This window comes from Monodelphis domestica, chromosome 3, assembly GCF_027887165.1.
Source record: "Monodelphis domestica isolate mMonDom1 chromosome 3, mMonDom1.pri, whole genome shotgun sequence".
NCBI classification, from domain to species: Eukaryota; Metazoa; Chordata; class Mammalia; order Didelphimorphia; family Didelphidae; genus Monodelphis; species Monodelphis domestica.
The window spans coordinates 453344654-453364173 of NC_077229.1; the positions used below are offsets into that span (position 1 = coordinate 453344654).

The window sequence follows — 19520 nt, forward strand, 5'->3', positions numbered from 1 at the left end:
AAATATTCTAAATTATTGGGATCACCTGTCTGGGGTCTGGAGTGCTAAGAATGTAAACAGACTCAAGATGGTAATCAATGGCAATTTTATTGAGAGTAGTGAGGATTTTTAAAACCCACTAGAGTTTCTACCCAAACTTTATGAATATATGGTAACAAGCAATGTTTGGTTAGGAGAACCTTATACCTCATATGGAGATTAGAGGATGTATAGCAGAGAACCTGACACCTCTTATGGTGATTGGAGGATAGGACAGTGTACATACATTAAATGAAATCCTAAGTAAGATAACATCTTCCTGCTAGAGTTTCCAGGGATATGGGATACAAACATCCCCTCGATAGGAAGAATATCTCCTAGATAGAAGGAGAGAAGGTGGGGGAATGTGGCTGGGGACTTTCTAACTGAGGCTCTTTGAATCTTTTACTCAGAGGTCTCATCACTAAATCCCTTTTGATTAGAGCAATGCAAATCAAAACAACTGAGAGGTATCACCAGATACCAGATTGGCCAATATGATAGTTAAGGAAAATGATAAATGTTGGAGGGAATGTGGCAAAATTGGGACATTAATGCATTGCTGGTGGAAATATGAACTGGTTCAACCATTCTGGAGGGCAATTTTGAATAATGCCTAAAGGGCTATTAAAGAATGCATACCCTTTGATTCAGTACCACTACTGGGACTATATAATAGAGAGATTTTTAAAAATGAGAAAAGAACTGCTTGTGCAAAAAAAAATTTATAGCTACTCTTCTTGTAGTGACAAAGAACTGGAAACTAAAGGGATGTCCCTCAATTAGATAATGGCTGAACAAATTGTGGTATATGATGGTGATGGAATACTATTGTACTATAAAGAATAATGAACAGGATGATTTCAGAAAGAAATGGAAAAACCTAGATGAACTAATTCAGAGTGAAATAAGCAGAACCAGAAGAACATTATGCACAGTAACTACAAGATTGTGGAACTATCAAATGTGATAGACTTTGCTACTAATAGCAATACAGTAATCTAGGACAAGTCTGAAGGACTTATGGAAAAGAATGCTATCTGCCTCCAGAGAAAGAATTGTTGGAGTAGTGTAATATTTATTGGGAAAGGAAATAGGAAGATTGGAAAACAGGAGGATAATGGGAGGTTTATGGGGGTAAGGAGGAATTAAGGGGAGAGAGGGTATACTGCCTGGTGAGGCAAGGGAGGGAGATGCCCCCTGCTGAGAGGAAGCAGCAGGGGTCCAATAAGGCCTCTTTGTCCTGGACTGACTGAACTGACATTCAGCTCCCTCTATGACCCGAAAAGATAGTCCACTTATCTGACTGCAAATTCAAATAACATAAAGTTTAATAACTAGTTGGGATTGGAGTTTTTTCTCAGCTTCAGACCTGAGGCCCAGCCCCAGAGGCTGGCAGAGAGTTTCTCCCACTCCCGTCTACTCTCGTTGTTCTAATTCAGAATCTTAGCAGTACACAGAAAGCAACAAGGTCTGACCTTCAGAGATGAATGGGCCTGAATCTTCGGGCTGAACCAAGAAGAGCATGCTACTCCAGACAGGCTGAACAAGCTCCTCCAACACCAGGCAGCAAGCCCCCACATGGCAGGAAGGAAGTGCTAGTCACAAGACCCCACTGCCACTCCCAGCAGGAAGGAAGTGCTAGTCACAAGACCCAACTGCCACTCCCACTTGGCCCCTTGCCCCACAAACTGTCAATCTTGTTTCCTTTCCACAGTAGGAATGTGAATGAAAACATAAGATTTATCACTTATTTATTTGGATATATGCTTTGGGGTCTTAATTTTATTCACTTACAAAAATAGATAATATGGAAATATGTTTTGCATGATAATACATGTGTAACCCAGAGAAAATATAAAAATATTTTGCAGAGGAAGAAAAAAAACCCATTACTTGAAGATGCTATGCTAATCCTTCCCCCCTTTCCCTGCTCCAAGACTTCTTCAAGCTAAGTATCTCCTTTTTGGGATTCTATAAATGGGCTTTCTGTTTAGGGATAGATGGTCTCTGAGATTCTGTCATTTAGATGCTTGCTGATTGAATTATTTGGTTGATTTACAATCTTAATTTACAGGGACATTGTTGGGTTTCAAGAACTAAGGTTATGGAGATTTTTCTGAGTTCTTTCTAATAAAGAAGGAATCATGAAGCTCAGAGTTTGTGTGAGTCTGAAATCAAATTGGGAGCAGCTTGGTAATGAAGCTTAAAATTGTCTGCCACAGGCAAGGAGGTGAACATAATAGGAAAGACAGTATTGAAGCAAAAAGGTAGAATATGTTCTTAGTCCTTCTCACCTGAGAAACCCTGTCAGCAGTAAAAACAAACTGAAGATTTGACTGGTAATTGTAGACTAAACAGTTGGGTTCAAACTTCAAAAGTTGTTAAATACAAAATAGGAGAGACATGACTAAGCAAATTATATTCATGTAAAAAAAAGTCTTGGGATTTTAAAGGATGGTTCATATAGGTTTGTTGTTTCAGTTATATCATATCTAACACTTTATGAGACCATTTGGTATTTTCTTGGCAAAGACACTGGAGTGGTTTGACATATTTTTACTAGCTCATTTTACAGAAGAAGAAACTGAGGCAAATAAGGTTCAGTGACTTTCTGAAGATGACAGGTCAGATTTGAGCTAAAATGGAGTTTTTATGACTGTTTTCATTCAAGTTGTGAATTTATTATGTATTAGGAAGCTTATTCACTTAAAAACCATAAGCAAAGTACAAAAGGCCTATTAGCTCTTTTCAAGGCAAAATATGTTTATATTCTATATAAATGTTTTCACTCAATACAAAAATATATCATATATAAATATATAATTTTCAGTCAATATCATAGCTTCCATGTCAAGTTTAACATGAATCAGCAGGTTACCATGACTGCCAAAATAATTACTTATGTTCTCATTAGCTCCATTAAAAGAGGCATGCCACCTAGAATAAGGGAATCCCATTGTGTCCTTCCCTGGTTAGAAAAACTTCTAGAAAACTGTGCACTGTCTCTAAAGAAGAATGAAGACAGGCTGAAGGGAGTCCGAAGGGACATGACAATTGTTGATGGGGAAGACATTGAAGACCAGGATCTAATTATGTGTAACTCCTATGTAAAAACATTCCCAAGATTTAAAATATCTTGGTGTACTTGGTGACTTCTTATTTTTCTGGCATCTTGATCCACCAGATGAATTCGGAACTGTCTGTACCATCCAGGGGGGCTTTACCAATTATCCTTTAAGTGTAGAGTTCACAAAACTCAAAAATTATACAGATTTATTTAAATGTCAAAGAAAGTGAATTGAACCCACTTCAGAAGCCCAAACAAACAAAAACATTTAGCAGTATTCAATATTCAACCATAACTTTCAGTCATTTATTTGCCACACTTTGGGACCCTAACAAAGCAGAAATGTGTCCCCTACTCAGGTTTTTCTAGTCATTTATTGGTGTTAACCTCCAGAGTTCCTTTAGACCTATCTATAATACTACTCAATAGCCTTCCAGCAGATGTTGTCAATCTTCTACCATTTTGATAGTATCATTCCTTCTATGTAATTATACTTAAAGTATTCCTCAACTCTCAACATATGCCATTACTTACTCCCTTTCTTAGGGGCCCATCTTCCCATCATGGACTCAGAAGAAAAATATTTCAGAGTTCATATTGTGGGAGAATTCTGAACTGAGGGGTCATGGGATCTCCCAGAAAGTAATTTCTCCCACATTGTTCTATTTGTTATAAAGCCAATAAATCAAGAAACGAAGTAGAAAGCTTAATTAGCATCAGCTTATGGGCAGATGCCAGGTGGATCACATTCTAAACAAAGGGAGATATATACTCTAAGGTTAAAAACAAACTTAGAGTGACTTCTCAGCCACTTTCTTTAAGAGGTGAGGAATATAGAAATTCTATAATATGAGTTTGTGGAAAAACATTAACTTTAGAATCTCATGAGTTACCAAAGATTACTACCCCCTTGCACTGAGGGATAATGCATTTCTCTCAAGTTAGTCATATCAGAATATCCTGGTGGGAGAGGAAATCTCTAAGAAACTAGAGAAAACCTTCAAAATAAAATTAATTTCAAAACTCTGAAATATTATTACAGTTAGCATTATTTCACAAAATATATCTACATACTAGGTAATCTCTCTTTGAAGCCTTTCTTTGTACTCTTGTCCCACAAACACTGTCTTCAACATAAGAATTCTTCCAGTTGCCATATTGCCAGGAGTATTCAAAAAATTATACAAGGTTGTTTTTTGCTACCATTCAGGATGAAGAAGATGAGATATAAGAGGTAAGCATACTAATGACATGTTTCTGTTCACCAGAGAGAATAAAATCCTATTTTTCTCACTGTGGAAGAAATTGAGGATATATTCCTAGATAATTTAATCAAGAGGAATATAGAATTATCTTCAGGCATTTGAATGACTTTCAAGTAGAAATATACTTGCTCTTCTTGGCCTTAGAGATGGCATTCAGTGTAATTTATAGACGTTTTAGAAGTATGTTTCTGTTCAAAATACCAGTGAAATATGCCCCAAAGGGCAATGGATTTTGATAGACAAGAGTGAGTTTCCCCTTTCAAGATGTATTCAATCACAGGTCATATGACTATTTGTCAGCAACAATGTTTGAGGAATTCTTGGTCCACTATGAATTGAACTTCATAGCCTCCAAAATCCCTTTTTGACCTTGAGGTCTATAATGATATTGTTTCCTGTCCCTTACCATCATGGTTATTCACTCTGTACTCCTGTTTTTACAATAAAATTTCCATATCTAAATTAAGGAAAATGCCAGAATCTTTATTACTAAACTAAGTTGTTAGCCTAAGTCATAATGATAAGATATAACAGCTGGAAGGGATCTTAGTGACCATCAGATTCATATCCCTCATTTTACAAATGAGGAAATTGAAGTCCAGAGAAATCAAATGACTTTACCAAAGTAGAAAATAATCAAGGTATAGGACAAGATCCATAAACCCTCAGTTTAGTTATTCCACTTTTTTGTTTCTATGCTGGTGAAATTAAGGGCAGATTCAGAAAATCTGGGGACCACTTGCAAATTCAGGACCATGTTTTATATCCACTTCACTCCTTTTCTGAAAATGAATCTGACTTCTCCTACATGAATTCTCTAGCTACTGTAGCTGCTTCTCCTGGCTTAGAAGTCAAGATGGACAATGGACTAAATTGAAACCAAAACCTGGTGTCATAATAATAGGTGTATCTATAAATGGTAGTGATTATAGGTCAGGAAAGGCTCATTCTTCTGCATTGCCTTCCCTTACTTTGTCCTCTTCCCTTCAACTCTCCTTTTAAGACCCGTGCCTCAGAGGTGACCCTAAACTATGAGATTATTGACAATCTCTTGAGACATGTAGTCTCTAATTTTAAATTCTTACAGAAACTTGGAAAAGGCTATTTTTATAATTGCTCTATTCTTTACCAACTTTCTCTCCTCTTTTCAAACCCCCCCACAACCCCCCAACACACACATACAGAGCATCTGCCTGTATTAAATATGGTGAGGAAAAATATTTTTTCAATCTTTGTATCCACTCTTTATATTTGTATCCATTCATATTATTCCTCCTGTTATTCTATCACTTTCTTCTTTTTCAGTAATATTTTTCATTCCTAATTGTTCTGAATGGTATAATATTAGATATTTCTATGGAGTCCAAGGTGTCTTGTGATCTCATTAATATATATAAATAATATATTATTAATATATTTATTATTTTAATATTTTATTTTTATTTAATTATATTTTTATTATTTTATTTTATTTATTTATTATTTAATAGTAATATAATAATTGATTATTAATATTAATTTATTATTATAATTAATAATTGCTATTTATAATAAAATAGTAATAATTAATAATAATAATAATAAAACTCTTAAATAGAGTATAGTGTTGGCAGTCACTCATATACCCCCTAGGCCTAGTTTAGAGGTCTCCTCTAGACTTTTCTTCCTCAACTTTCCTCTGGGATCTGGAAAACTGGAATTGGGGCTTATGGTTCCCACTTTCCTAATAAACTAACCACCTCAGTTATAGAGATAAAGCAAAATGCTTTTCTCCTGGTCTGAGGGGCAAATAGGAAGAAAGTCCCAGATTTGTTTTAATTCTGCCTATGGAAGTTTAATTATAAAACACATGAATTTCTATAGGTATATACCTCATTGAAGAGAAAACTTCTTTAACAATGGACCAGGGTTTGAGATCTTAGTCCTGTGGTAGTAAGAATCACTACCTATTTGAAGTGCCCATTCATACCATGAAACAGTGGACAAAAAATGATACTTATATTTGTCAACTACAAATGTTTGTTGAAGGTAAAACTAACTCAATAAAATACAATTTATGATAAAACAAAGAAATGTTATGGGGATTTTAATTTCCTGCAATTATTTCCTTCCATTCCAATTTGGGGATATTTTGAAAATGAAACCTGTTCCATAGAATGTGAAAATCTACTTAGTCTTAAAATTCTTTAGATAAGAAGCCAGAAGAACAATATCAATTGTCCTGTACTCTTTAGTAAACTGTAAATCCTGACATGTAAATACTTCCACCATTCATCTTAGAATTATTTTAATTGATTTATTTGTTCTTCACTCCTTTCTTGAAAATGAATCTTCTCTCTTCTACATGAACTCTAGCTATTACAGCTGTAGCTCTTGGTTCAGAACCCATGGTGGACAATGGATTATATTGAAAGAAAAACCTGGCTTTTTCCTCAATAATAAATTAAATAATTAATGGCTAAAACTAGAGCCATGGAATGATAGTGTTAAGGGGAAAATGCTGATATTCCTGAAATCAGAAATAGAAGAAAAAGAAGGAAATATAGAGTCTCCATAAAAACAACACTTCCCAATATGATTTAGCTAATTCTATTTATGGAAAGATCCCTCTGTCTAAATCTTTCGTTTTCTTTGTGATATGTAAATCCTTTCCTCTCAATTAGCTCATTATGGGTTCTTTAAAATGTAGCCTTGTAATTTTATAATTAAAAGATTTTGCAAACAGTATTTAAATCTACAACTGAATCTATTCCCTAATTTGTCCTAATATGGCTTGTTTAACTTTAAGTTAAGAAAGTATGAGATATTATTTAACTGGGTCTGTGTGACCCTTGTAGTTTAGACCATAAAGATGTTTATACATTATTAAAAAACATTCTCTGTTTCTCTGACATAATATTTTCACCATAAGTAACTTGGTATAAACCCCAGTTGGGGTTCAGAATTATTTTTCTGAGTTCTTAACCTATGCTTAAACATAAGATTTTACCTCTATAATTTTTGCATTATGATATATTCATTTCACAGCAGTTACCTATCACACAGATTCAATGGGAAAATATTTCTCCCATAAGGGGGTAAAAATAATACATGAAGGGAATTTACAAGGGGAAAATGTTGAAAGGTCTGTGTATTTGGCATCATTCTGTAAAGATGACCAGAAAGTGACATGAAGGTCTAGTTCTAGAAAAGATGAGATGGAAACTCACCTATTCAAACTTAGCTTCCCAGAGGAAGATCATGGTTCCTCTAGGAGGGAGATAATAGTAATGAACAGAGTATGGAAAGGGGATATGGATGTGAGTGGGTATGGAGGTCTTGCTCCAGTAAAGGTGAAGCAAAAATTTCAGATGAGATCCTGTCTTTCCAGGGGCAGAATCCATGTTTCTGATGGCAGGGTAATGAAGATGATAGCTTTACCATGTTGTAAAGATAACTGGGAAGGTAGCAACTCATCTAAAGATTTTAGCTGAATACAGAAAGTAGCAGAAAAAAGTTCCATAATCATGAGAGAACCAGAGTCCTGCTCAGTGCTAACAGAACCATTGGAACATCACCAAGTAGATTCCATATTCCACAAGACTGGCTGAGTACAGTAACCTGCAGGAATGGTACAATGACTAGATTCAAAGCTGTAGTCAAGCACAGCTTACTCTTCCACACATCTCAGAAGTAAGTTTATCTTTGTGAATTGTTTCCACTTGGGTGTCCCGGCCACATATGTTCTTTTGGTGTAGGTGCCCCCCACATAGAATCTTTCTATATGTCTGATCTTCTCACTGATGATTTGTGAATTAGTGGGATAATGTGCTCCAGGGATAGTGAGGAAATTTTCTAGTTCTACTTTGCTTATGATATTCCATAAAAAGCCTTCAGCTGGAACTCATGGTACCCTCTGACTAAAAAGTGAAAGTAAATAGATCAGTCATGGGCTATGATTTGTCGGAGGTATAAATGGAACTGCAAAAGATCTTTATATATGGAGTAAAATTTCTTGGGGCAGGAGGTTCATATAAAAAGGGAAGTTCCCAGGTGCTATATTAATGTTATTTTTTTCTAGAGTTCAGATTTGTTAAATCAGCTACATCTGTCGAGTGATGCTCCAGTAAATACAGCAAGATAATCAGCCTTCATTTTGAAAAGTATAATCCTCTTAATAGTTATATAAGAGAAGCATTTTAACTCCCTTGTTCTCAAAGTTGGCACATCACTTCCTAGAATTACCAGCAAATCATGTATTTTTCAAGTTACTTCCTGAACTACAAGGGATTTGAGAAAACAGTTTCCATTCTGAGAGCAAGTATAAATATAAACCCATCTGAGCTTGGTTTGTATTTATCTTCTACATTTCATTACAATTATCATGGCATATGGATTAAAGTAGCATCCACTATGTATCCTCAATAACCTCAAATTGCTCTATGTGATATCATTAAAAACAAGAGAAACCTAAATTAAAGTTTCTACAAATATTTTTAAAATCCATGATTTAACAAAAATTGTGAATTTGTTCCATGTGCTAATGTAAAACACAACAACTTGGAGTGAACCAGACCACTTCCCAGGCTTCACTAGCCTCTATTTACAGTGATTCAACATGACTGTGTCTTTCTCTTATTCCTACTATTACTAATTATAATTGTGTCCGTACTCACTATATTAAAAGAATGGCATTTAAAGGTATTCTTCATGTCTTTCCAGTCTTCTTACTCATTACTTCCTTTCATACTCTGTCTGACAAATGAAGGCAAAAAAAGTCCTTACATATTTTTAGGTCAATAATGTCCTCAATTCTTTTTTCCCCTTTGTGTCAAGTTGACAGGCAATTGTGACTCTCATCCTTGCTCTAAGTTCACCATGGCATGGCATTCCCATCATCTGTCTCTAAAGTACAAGAACAACCCTGATAAAAGAAGAGAAACTATCTTAATACTGTTACTTATTTCTTACTGTTAATATTCTTTATTACATTTATGGTCTGTATTCAAGAGACATAATGCCTCACATGTTATGCTTTGTTTGGTTTGGTTTGCATGTTATGTTGCATGGAATCTTCAACATTTTCTTTTATCACTGAAAACATTATGATCATATTTTTCAGTGTTCAGTTGTTTCCCTCATGCCGAGCTCTTCAGGACCTATTTTAGGGGTTTTCTTGGTGAAGATACTGGAGTGGCTTGTCATTTCCTACTCTATTTCGTTTTACAGGGGAAGAAACTGAGGTAAATAGGGTTAAATGAGTTATTCAGGGTTATGTAGATAGATATGCCTGAGGTTTGAACTCAAGAAGATGATTTTTCCTGACTTTAGACCTAGCATTCTATCCAAAACTGTACCAATTTTATGTTACTGAATGTATATTTCTTAGATGGGGATTCTATAGTGATTATCAATAAGCAGGACATTCATATTTTTTCCTTTATGGTTAAACTGTGCCTTAATATTTTCAGGGAGGGGAGAGGAAAATATTAGGATCAGAGACTTTGAGCTGAAAAAATCATTGAGTCTGACCACCTCATTTTCAGATAAGGAAATTGAGTTTTAGAGAGGTTAATGAGTTGTCCTGTGTTACACATTTTAGTAAATTTCTGAGGTAGGATTTGAACTTACACTTCTGATTCCAATCTGGTTTTCTATCCACTGTTCTAACAGCATGTTGATAGTGAGGTTAATGGCTTTCATCATCAACCATGGAAAATGGGATATTGGTATAAACTTGGTTTTGTAAGGACTATTTTGACTATAAAACTGTCTGTGTGAAGGGGACTAAGATGTTGAGACAGTTGAAGAATATACAATAGAAAGGTGAAAATGAAGAATGTTTGGCATTGAGAAGAGAAGACCTAGATGGGGTATTAGAGCTCTCTTTAAACCTCGATAGTCCTAACTTATAGAAGATATGTACTCTAATGGGTAAAAAAAAAAAACAATGGTGACAAATTAAGTGAACATAGAATACTATACCTGTCAAATCTGTGGGAAAGGAAGGAATTTAAGACCAAGCAAGAGACAGCCAACATTACACAATGTGAAATGAATGACTTTGATTATATCAAATTAAAAAGGTTTTGTACAAACAAAACCAATGTAACCAAAATTAGAAGGAAAGCAACAAATTGTGGAAAAGGTTATAACAAAACTCTGACAAAAGTTTAATTTCCCAAATATATAAAGAACTAAGTCAAATTTACAAAAAAAATGAAGCCATTACCTAATTGAATGGCTGAACAAATTGTGGCATATTTTGGTGATGGAATACTTGGAATACTATTGTGCTGAAAGGAATGATGAACTGGAGGAATTCCATGTGAAGTGGAAGGACCGTCAGGAAGTGATGCAGAGTGAAAGGAGCAGAACCAGGAGAACATTGTACACAGAGACTATGGTATAATCAAATGTGATAGACTTCTCTACTAGCAGCAATGCAATGACCCAGAACAATCCAGAAGGAATTTATGAGAAGGAATATTATCCACATCCAGAGAAAGAACTGAGGGAACAGAAACACAAAAGAAAAACATATGATTACTCACATTGTTTTATGGGGATATGATTAGCATTTTGGCATTGAAAAAAATCACTCTATTGCAAATATGAATAAAATGGAAATAGGTTTTGAATGACGATATATGTATAACCCAGTGGATTTTCTTGTCAGCTCTAGGACGGGGGGAGGGAATAGGGAAGGGAAAGAACATGAATAATGTAAGGATGGAAATTTTTTTAAATAAATAAAGAAAAGAAAAGAGCAATGGTGAAACAGCCAAGAGGCATATTTTAGTTCAATAGAAGAAAAAAATTTCCTACCTGTTATAACTAAACAAAAGAGGAAAGGATGCTTCTGGAGCTAGTGATTTTTCTATCAGCAGATCTTATTAAGCACAGACTAGATGATCTTTTGGGGGGAATGTAGTAGAAGGAATCCTTACTTGTTTAAGTACATGGTGAACTCTATACTCTTTGAGGCTTCTTCCAGCTCCAAGATTATATGATTCTGTGAAATCATAAAAGTGTCTCAGAGAGGTCAGATTATTCTCAGGTTCTTCATAATTAAGAAGCTTCCACTTTCAGATGAAAAAGTTTTTTTAAAGGAATAGGCCCAATTATGATGATGAAAAATTTTTTCTTAATTTGAAAGTCTATATTCTTTTCTGCTGAACTTCATGAACTTTATGTCTGTACTCTGTAATTTATTCTCTTGTTGTTCCAATGTTCTTTCCTTTGGGGAAAAGGCAAGGGGATGGTTGCTAGTGACTGTTTATCTAAGACACTGATACAATTGTCTCCTCTGGAGTCATCAATTTGTAGATGAGTTGCTCAGCATTCTGCTCCATATACAAAATATCCATTTCATCCTGTGTAGATTGGTTCATGGTTAATTAATTTTCCTTTGGGAGGAACAGAAGCTTTTGAATATGTGGGTATAGGCTTCTATTGGGATTACCAGAAATGGATTTCTGAGAAACAGTTTGTATTTCCTTAGAGTACTAGAAAGACCAACATAATTTCTCTATCTTTAGTGCCTTCCTGGAACATGATCTCTGGTTTAAAGTAGCAGCGGTAGCTCTGTAACAGGATTAGTTCTCAGTATTACATTCTTTCCTCCTCATGCTAGATGATGGGTATACTCTGGAGGTGAATACTTAATATGAAATAAAAAATTGATCAGATGTTTTAGAACAGGCAGGTAGACTTTGTCTCTATGGAATCTTAGAAGCATCAGACTGTGTACACCCTTCCCTGTTTGTTGCCTGGTACCTTACAGGCTGCCCCTTTTTAAATGGTCACCAGTTTGACTGTCAAGATTGGTGAGTTGATCAGTCAACTGGCATTCATTTAGCACGTACTGTATGTTAGGCATTGTGCTCCGAATGGATTGACTAAACAACTCCCTTTGGTAATTTTGCCTAGTTGCCTTTAATGGATTTAAAGTACAAGTTTTTTTTTTTTCCAGAGACCTCATAATTTAGAAAGATCTTTTACTAGACCAAATCAAATTCAGTTCATATAATTTTGATCATATGTTTCACTAAGTGATTATATATTCTGAGAAATTAGTTATTAATAAAATGCCAACATATAATATTATTTCATTACATATAATGATGATGATAACTAACATTTATATACCATCTGAAGTAGTACAAAGCATTTTACAACTAACTTCTTCTACCTCACAACAACCCTGGGAATTTTTTTTTTTCATTTTACAGATAAGGATATTGAGGCAGGCAGCAGTGAAGCAATTTTCCCAGGTTTCCAGAGCTTTTGTCTGAGGCCAGATTTCTGACTCGAGGTCTGATGTTCTATTAAATATGTTACTAACTATCACACATGAATGCACACATAGCTACATAAACATGTGTGTATACATGTATATATTAGCTCTCTCTCTCTCTCTCTCTCTCTCTCTCTCTCTCTCTCTCTCTCTCTCTCTGGAAAGAATGGATCAAGAATTTCTAGATAACATATTTGCCCTCAAAAATATTGCTACTTTGCTTCCTCTAGACTCCCTCAACTTCATTTTGGTTTGGAATTTTCACCATTAGTAATGCTGAATTACATAATAAAATGGGATATTATCTCTAGAAAGTCATATTGTAAGTGCTCATTAGTGTGATTCTTAAAAACTACTCAGACTCTACTTTAGAAGATTTTATTTAGTTATTCCCTTATTGTAACAATGAAGATACATGGTCTAACAAGAATCAGGGATGTATTCGGAACTTTTAAAAATTACTCCACCCTAATTAGATGTACTTTAGGGGAAGATAAAAGTTGTAAACTCCTGTTTGAACAATGAAAGTACTTAACTCGTACCTTATAGTGAAGCTAGAACCTTAAACTAGGTCTATTTTTAGATCTAATACAAAAAGGTGTTAAGTACATGTAAAGGTTAAATTAATCACAAAAAAGTCAAGCCACTTGCAAAAGGCAAACTTAACAAAGAGGTGTGAAGTACTCAGAAGATATCATCTAACCAGAGAATATGAGAGCCAAAGAAGATGAGAACTACGAATGGGCAGTCCTGGAAAAAAGCGTCTACTCTGATTGGTAGATGTGAAAATTTAGGGGAGGTGACATAAGAGAAAATTTCTTTAAAAGGAGGGGTAAAAAGACAGTTCAAGAGAGTTCAGAGTTGAATTGAGTTAGATTCTGAACTCAGTTCAGGAGATTCAGTGGAGGACTTCCTTGGAGACGGTCTTGTGGTGAGTGATAAGACTGGCTCCCTTACCCTTAGGCTCAGGGAGGCCACTTTGGCCTAGGCTTGGCTCAGCCTGAGCCAGAGCAGTTTAAATTAATTCTCTCTCTCTCTCTCTCTCTCTCTCTCTCTCTCTCTCTCTCTCTCTCTCTCTCTCTCTCTCTCTCTCTCTTCCCTTAATTCATTTTCTCTTTATTAATTAAAATCTTCATAAATCCCCAACTCACTTGGGTATTTTCATATTTGGGAATTTCCCATGGCAACCACTTATTTATATTTTAAGTCAAAAACACTAAAATTATCCTTACCTCAGCCATATTGGTTTATTGGAGTATTTAGTTGAATTTTTCCCTAAAATGAGATGAACTACATATGTATCCCTCCTGAGAAGCTGTTGACCAATCCCAGCAGAGTTATTGAGGATCTCTGGATAGAGACAGGTCCCCAACAGGCAGAGAAATATGGTTGAGCACTTTCCTGCTCAACCCTGCTTCTCCTCTCTTTCCCAGGCTGGAAGTCCCTTGGCAGTTGCTTCAGAGTTCTGCTCAGCTTCCAGAACTGCCAGGATTCTCTTGCCCCTTCTTCATTGCTCCTCAGGATGATCTGTCCATCAGATTGGTTTCTCATTTCAACAGCAGAGTCTCTCTTCCTTACCTTACAACATTCAGCAATCCAGTTGCACAGTTGTCTCCTTGTTCCTTGTAGATCTTTAAATATTTCTTTGCACCTCCTGGTATCCTTTGCACTCATCATCTCCCATGTCTAGAATGAGAGAATCTCTCTTCACCTCTGCCTCTTGACTTCCCTGTCCAACTTAAAGACTGCTTAATTCTAGCTTTTGTATGAGTTTTTTTTTCCATTTTTTCTCCCCCCCTTACTCTGTCTCTGTCTCTGTCTCTCTCAGTTTCTCTCTCTGTCTCTCTATCTCTGTCTCTCTGTCTCTGTCTCTCTCTTTCTCTCTCTTGTCTCTGTCTCTCTGTCTCTGTCTCTCTGTCTCTGTCTCTCTCTTTCTCTCTCTTGTCTCTGTCTCTCTCTCTGTCTCTCTGTCTCTCTCTCTCTCTCTCTCTCTCTCTCTCTCTGTTTCTGTCTCTCTGCCTCTGTCTCTGTCTCTGTCTCTCTCTGTCTAGGAATTAGGAAACAAAGGCTCAGAGTGGGTAAGAGGTGCTTAATTTCATACAGCTGTCACAGCTATGGATTAAACTTAGATTTGTTCCTTCAAAACTTAATGTTCTTCTGCCATGGTAGGTCTCTGCTGGATTTTATATCATTCTTCTATCTATTTTGTTTAATATTTTGATGAGTAGGAGGGGCAGAAAATAAAAATCCTGTCTTCAAGTTACCAATTTCAAAAAAGCAGACTTGGCATTCTAGAATTTTTTCAAAGATATTTCTCTGAAAGGTGACAAAGATTTTGAAAAAAAGTCATCATGTAAAGGAACCAGCACCTCTCCGTCTCCCTGCATCTACTTCTCCCTCACCTTTCCCCTTCCTCTCCATCTCCTTCTTTCTCACTGAGATTTATCACTCCTAAGGGTAGCATTCATTCACTCTGTATGACTTCTGAATAACTTCTCTGATTTTTGTTTACTATCAACTTATATGAATGGATTGATTTGTTATTCACTATCTATTGTTATTTTACATTTGACATTTGGTGGAAATGAATTTCAGCTTCAAATAGATTACTTAGACTACTCCTTCCTCAATGGGAGATACTAATAGCAGTCAGGAGAGCATCCTGAGCCTTAAAATTGCCTTCCCTACTATAATAATCATTAGGAGCACAGATAGATATAGTTTTGACCTGGTACTCTCCCTTTGAGGAGAGTAGAACAGAAAGATTCATGGTGTCAACCTCCTGATCCTGTTCTAGTAAGATTCTAAAACACACTGGAGAGCCACTACTCTGTGATGTTTGGCACTCTTGAGTTATTATTTACTATTGTGCTACTCTGCAGTGGTGGTCAGTCTAGAGATACCTATCTATGCCTACCTTTAAGGGAGCTTTGTTTGTTTCAAATCTGGGTTCAGATCCTGTTCTTTTGACATTTGACAAGTCACTTAATTTCTCCATGTGCCAGTTTTCTCATCTTTAAAATAGACAAATAAAAGTACTTTTTGAGGATTAAATGGGAATATGTGTAATATGTGTAGCATTTTGTCTATCACATGTTGGAGCTTAAAACATGTTTTCTTTCCTTCCTTTCTGCAAGCTACATTTAGATTGGCCATATGGATATATATATTTTACAGGGACCACACACACACACACACACACACACACACACACACACACACACACTTTACATTAAGTATTTCTAATATGTGATGAAAATCATGTATAGTGATCATCTGCCAGATGTTCAGAAAAATAATACTCAGGATGCTCTTTTGAATTTAATTAAATTTAAATAATAAAATAAACATGTTAATTAAAATTATTCATGATTAATAAAATTTAAATTTTATAATAATACTAATGAAATAAAATTTAAATAAGTTAATTAAATCTATACTGCTATCATTTTCTCCAATACTTTCTTAAGTTTAGACTATCAACAAAACAATAAATCAATCCCAAATTTGAGTGCCAGTTTCTGATAAGTTAAAGCTCAAGATGGTGACCCACCCCTCCAGGGCTCCTGCCTGCTTGGTAGGCTAGGTGGGGGCTAAGGCTGTCTGGCTCGTCCCCTGCCCCCCAATCTCTTTGCCTCTTCCCAGATTTCCTCTCTGGTTCGGAGAGCAGCCCTCATGCAGAATGACAACCACTGCAACTATGAGATGACCCACAACTTCAAGGCGTACATGTTCCAAGGACCTCACTGATGTGAATACTGCACCAACTTCATGTGAGCACTCATCGCGCAGGGGGTCAGATGCTCAGATGTGCTCAATGTCCACAAGCAGGGCTCCAAGCATGCCCGCAGTGACTGTCACCCGGACCTGAAGAGCATCAAGGTGTGCTGCTGTGATCTCCACACCCTGGTGAAGGCCCACAATGCCCAGAGGCCCAGGTGGTGGACATGTGCATTCCAGAGATCCAGGGAAGAGGTGTACAGTCTGAGGGCCTCTACAGAGTCTCAGGGTTCACTGAACACACAGAACATGTCATGATGGCTTTCGACAGAGATGGCGAGAAGGAGGGTATCCAGACATCGACATCATCCCAGGGGCACTGCAACTGTACTTCCGAGACTGACTTATTCCTGCCATCACAGGACACATATGCTTGGCCCACCATGGAATGCTCCTGACTCATGGGCATGTGCCTCTCTCCTAGAAAGAATGAGGGGGAGGGAAAGAAAACCCTTTGCCTTGGGTCTCTGGCCTGACCACTTATGAATATTTGTTTAAAAAAAGAGCACTGGATAAATGTTTCTCCAACTTATTCAAAGAATGCATAGGCAATATTTGGGGACGTTTATGGGGCTCCTTACAGCATTCCCCACCTAAAGATAATTCTCTAAGTCATATGTTGGGCAGAACCTATATTATATATTTTTTAAATGTTCATGAATGGTAAGAATGGTATTTTATTTTAGCAAAAGAGAACTCAATGCAATGCATTTATTATCAACCTCCGGTAGGCCCTACCCTGAGTTCTTGCTGGGATCCTGTGAAAATGTTGATCATTCCTATGGTATTATTTTGGCATACCTCCAGTATAACCAGTGCTTCCCAAGGCAACTCCAAATGTCCCACCCACCCAGTTTCTGACATTCACATGTCAATTTCATTATCCTCCCATAAAACTATTGTCGATTTCTAAAGGCTCTTCCATTCCCCCATTGGATCTTCCAGTATGGGTCACTTAGAAAGCAAGAACGTGTGGACCTGGGGGATGGATGCTGCTTCTATTCTGGCCATATGCACAAGTGAAGAACATTTGACTTCTTTCTTCTTGGGAGAGATTTGAAAATTAATGTGTTCAAGGCAAAGGGGAAAAGCCCTTTGTCACGTCAGTGTACATATGAAAGTTAAGCTGCAGGGTGAAGAGCTTTTCATGTCAGGCTTTATTTTAATCTAAAAAATACAAAATAAAACTGATGGAAGTATCAGATATAATCTGGTCATTTCACACTGGCTTAAAATTGTATGCCCAAGGGGAAATTATAGAAGTTGTAATATGGATGAGTGTCTGTTCTAATTCAAAATGGTCGGCTTTGTCAGAGCTCCCTATCTAAATAGACTGGATAATGGATTCAGGAGTCTCCAAAATTGAGGGGGACAGCTAATTTCTTATGATTTATATTTATACAGTGCAATGATTAGAGTCCAAAAAAGGGGCCATTGGAGGCCACCATGTCTGATCCCAAGTGAAGCTGCCAAAAGATCTCTAGCAACTATTGTGCTCTTCCTTATTCTTAAACAGTGTCAGAAAAGGAGGCAGCCCTACAATCTCCCTTGGAAGGCTATGTAGAAGTGATGGTGAACTTTTTAAAAGACTGAGTGTCCAAACTGAAACTCTCACATCACATGTGAACTGCCCCCTTACTCAGACAAGGGAGAGAGGAAGTGCTCCCATTGGGCTGCTGGGCAGAGGGGTGGGTGATGGGAGAAATGTCCTCAGGTGTGGTGGAGAGGGGGAGGGAAGCAGCCCCCTATGACACACTCCAACATGCATGCCATAGGTTCATGAAGTCAGCTATATAATGTTTAAAGATCTTTAGGACATGGAGCCTTTCTTTTATTCTTAATCAAAATCCTTTCCATTGTAAATTTTTCAGCTAAAATCCCACCTTCTGCAAAAAGACTTTTCTGATGATTAATATTAGTTTAATGTTAATAATAATTTCTGTTCTCTCAGATCATCTCTAGTGTATCCTACATGCTTCTTGTTTCTGCCTAGTCACTTGAATTTAATCTCTCCCCTCACACTGAGCTCCTGGAGAACAGGGTATGTTTTTCCTTTTTCTTTTGGCACAGATCCCAGAACATTTTGTTGTTCAGTCATTTTTCAATCATGTCTGGCTCTTCATGACCCCATTTAAGGTTTTCTTGGTAAAGATCCTGGAGTGGTTGGCCATTTCTTTCTCTAACTAATTTTACAGATGAGCAAACTGAAGCAAACAGTAGTGACTTGCCCATGGTCACATAGCAAGTAAATGTCTGAGGTCAGATTTGAATTCAGGAACATTTCTTCCTAATTATAAGCTTGATACTCTACCCATTATACTACCTATTTGCCACATTCCTATGTATAGCCAATGATTAATAAATGCTTGTTTACTTATTGAAATGTAAATCTTAAACTTGTTTTGTTATTTTTCTGTTCAGTTCACCTTAGGGATGGAAAGCAACTCTTCAAGTTCCTTGTTATATTGGTTCTTCCTATGGTACATTTCATCAGTTCTTTAAGTGCTAACTTTTTATGCCTTAACTTATATTGGAAATCAATGAAGAAATCAGAGCAGCGTCCCACCTGAGAAAAGACCTAAGTGCCCCAACTAGTGATTTAAAACCCTTTGTTGTTCTTATTGTTAGGTTTTTCTTTTTTTTCCCCTTCTTTCTTTTTTTTAAAGTTTGTGTCAGGTCCTCTCCCTTAGGTCCTGTTTGTATCTGCTGTGTCTGTCTTCTTCTGTAACTGAAGTTATGCCATGGCTATGTTTATGTCAGCTAACAACTAGATATTTTATATTAGCTTTGTGTTTGATTAAGGCCTAAGTTGAGACATTCATTTACTAAAAGAAACAAAAAGGAGAAAAAGGAAAGGAGAAGAGAGGAGAGGGGAGGGGAGAAGAGGCAAATTGCACTGAAAGCATGCAGTCCCTGCCCAACCAAATCTGACACTCTCCATTGGTAGAAAATATTGGCAAAGCAAACACATATATGAGAATTTATAAATTATTACACATACTGTCTTGGGGACTATTTACTTTTATTATTGACTTAATCATCAACAAACATGAATATGTATTTATCTAAGGAACACAAAAATAATCTGTATGTCAAACAACAAACTTGC

General features: G+C 36.5%; 1 long non-coding RNA gene and 1 pseudogene across 1 annotated transcript; one reads left to right on the plus strand and one right to left on the minus strand.

Moving 5' to 3' along the window:
* Positions 1-5967: 5967 nt before the first annotated feature.
* On the minus strand, positions 5968-14177 carry LOC130458507 (uncharacterized). Its single transcript, XR_008917876.1, has 3 exons — positions 13864-14177; positions 10565-10843; positions 5968-9256 (listed from the first exon to the last, which is right to left on the minus strand). It is a non-coding gene; the product is annotated as an uncharacterized LOC130458507 (long non-coding RNA).
* A 1995-nt stretch (positions 14178-16172) lies between these two features.
* On the plus strand, positions 16173-17160 carry LOC107652036 (beta-chimaerin-like; annotated as a pseudogene).
* Positions 17161-19520: the final 2360 nt, after the last annotated feature.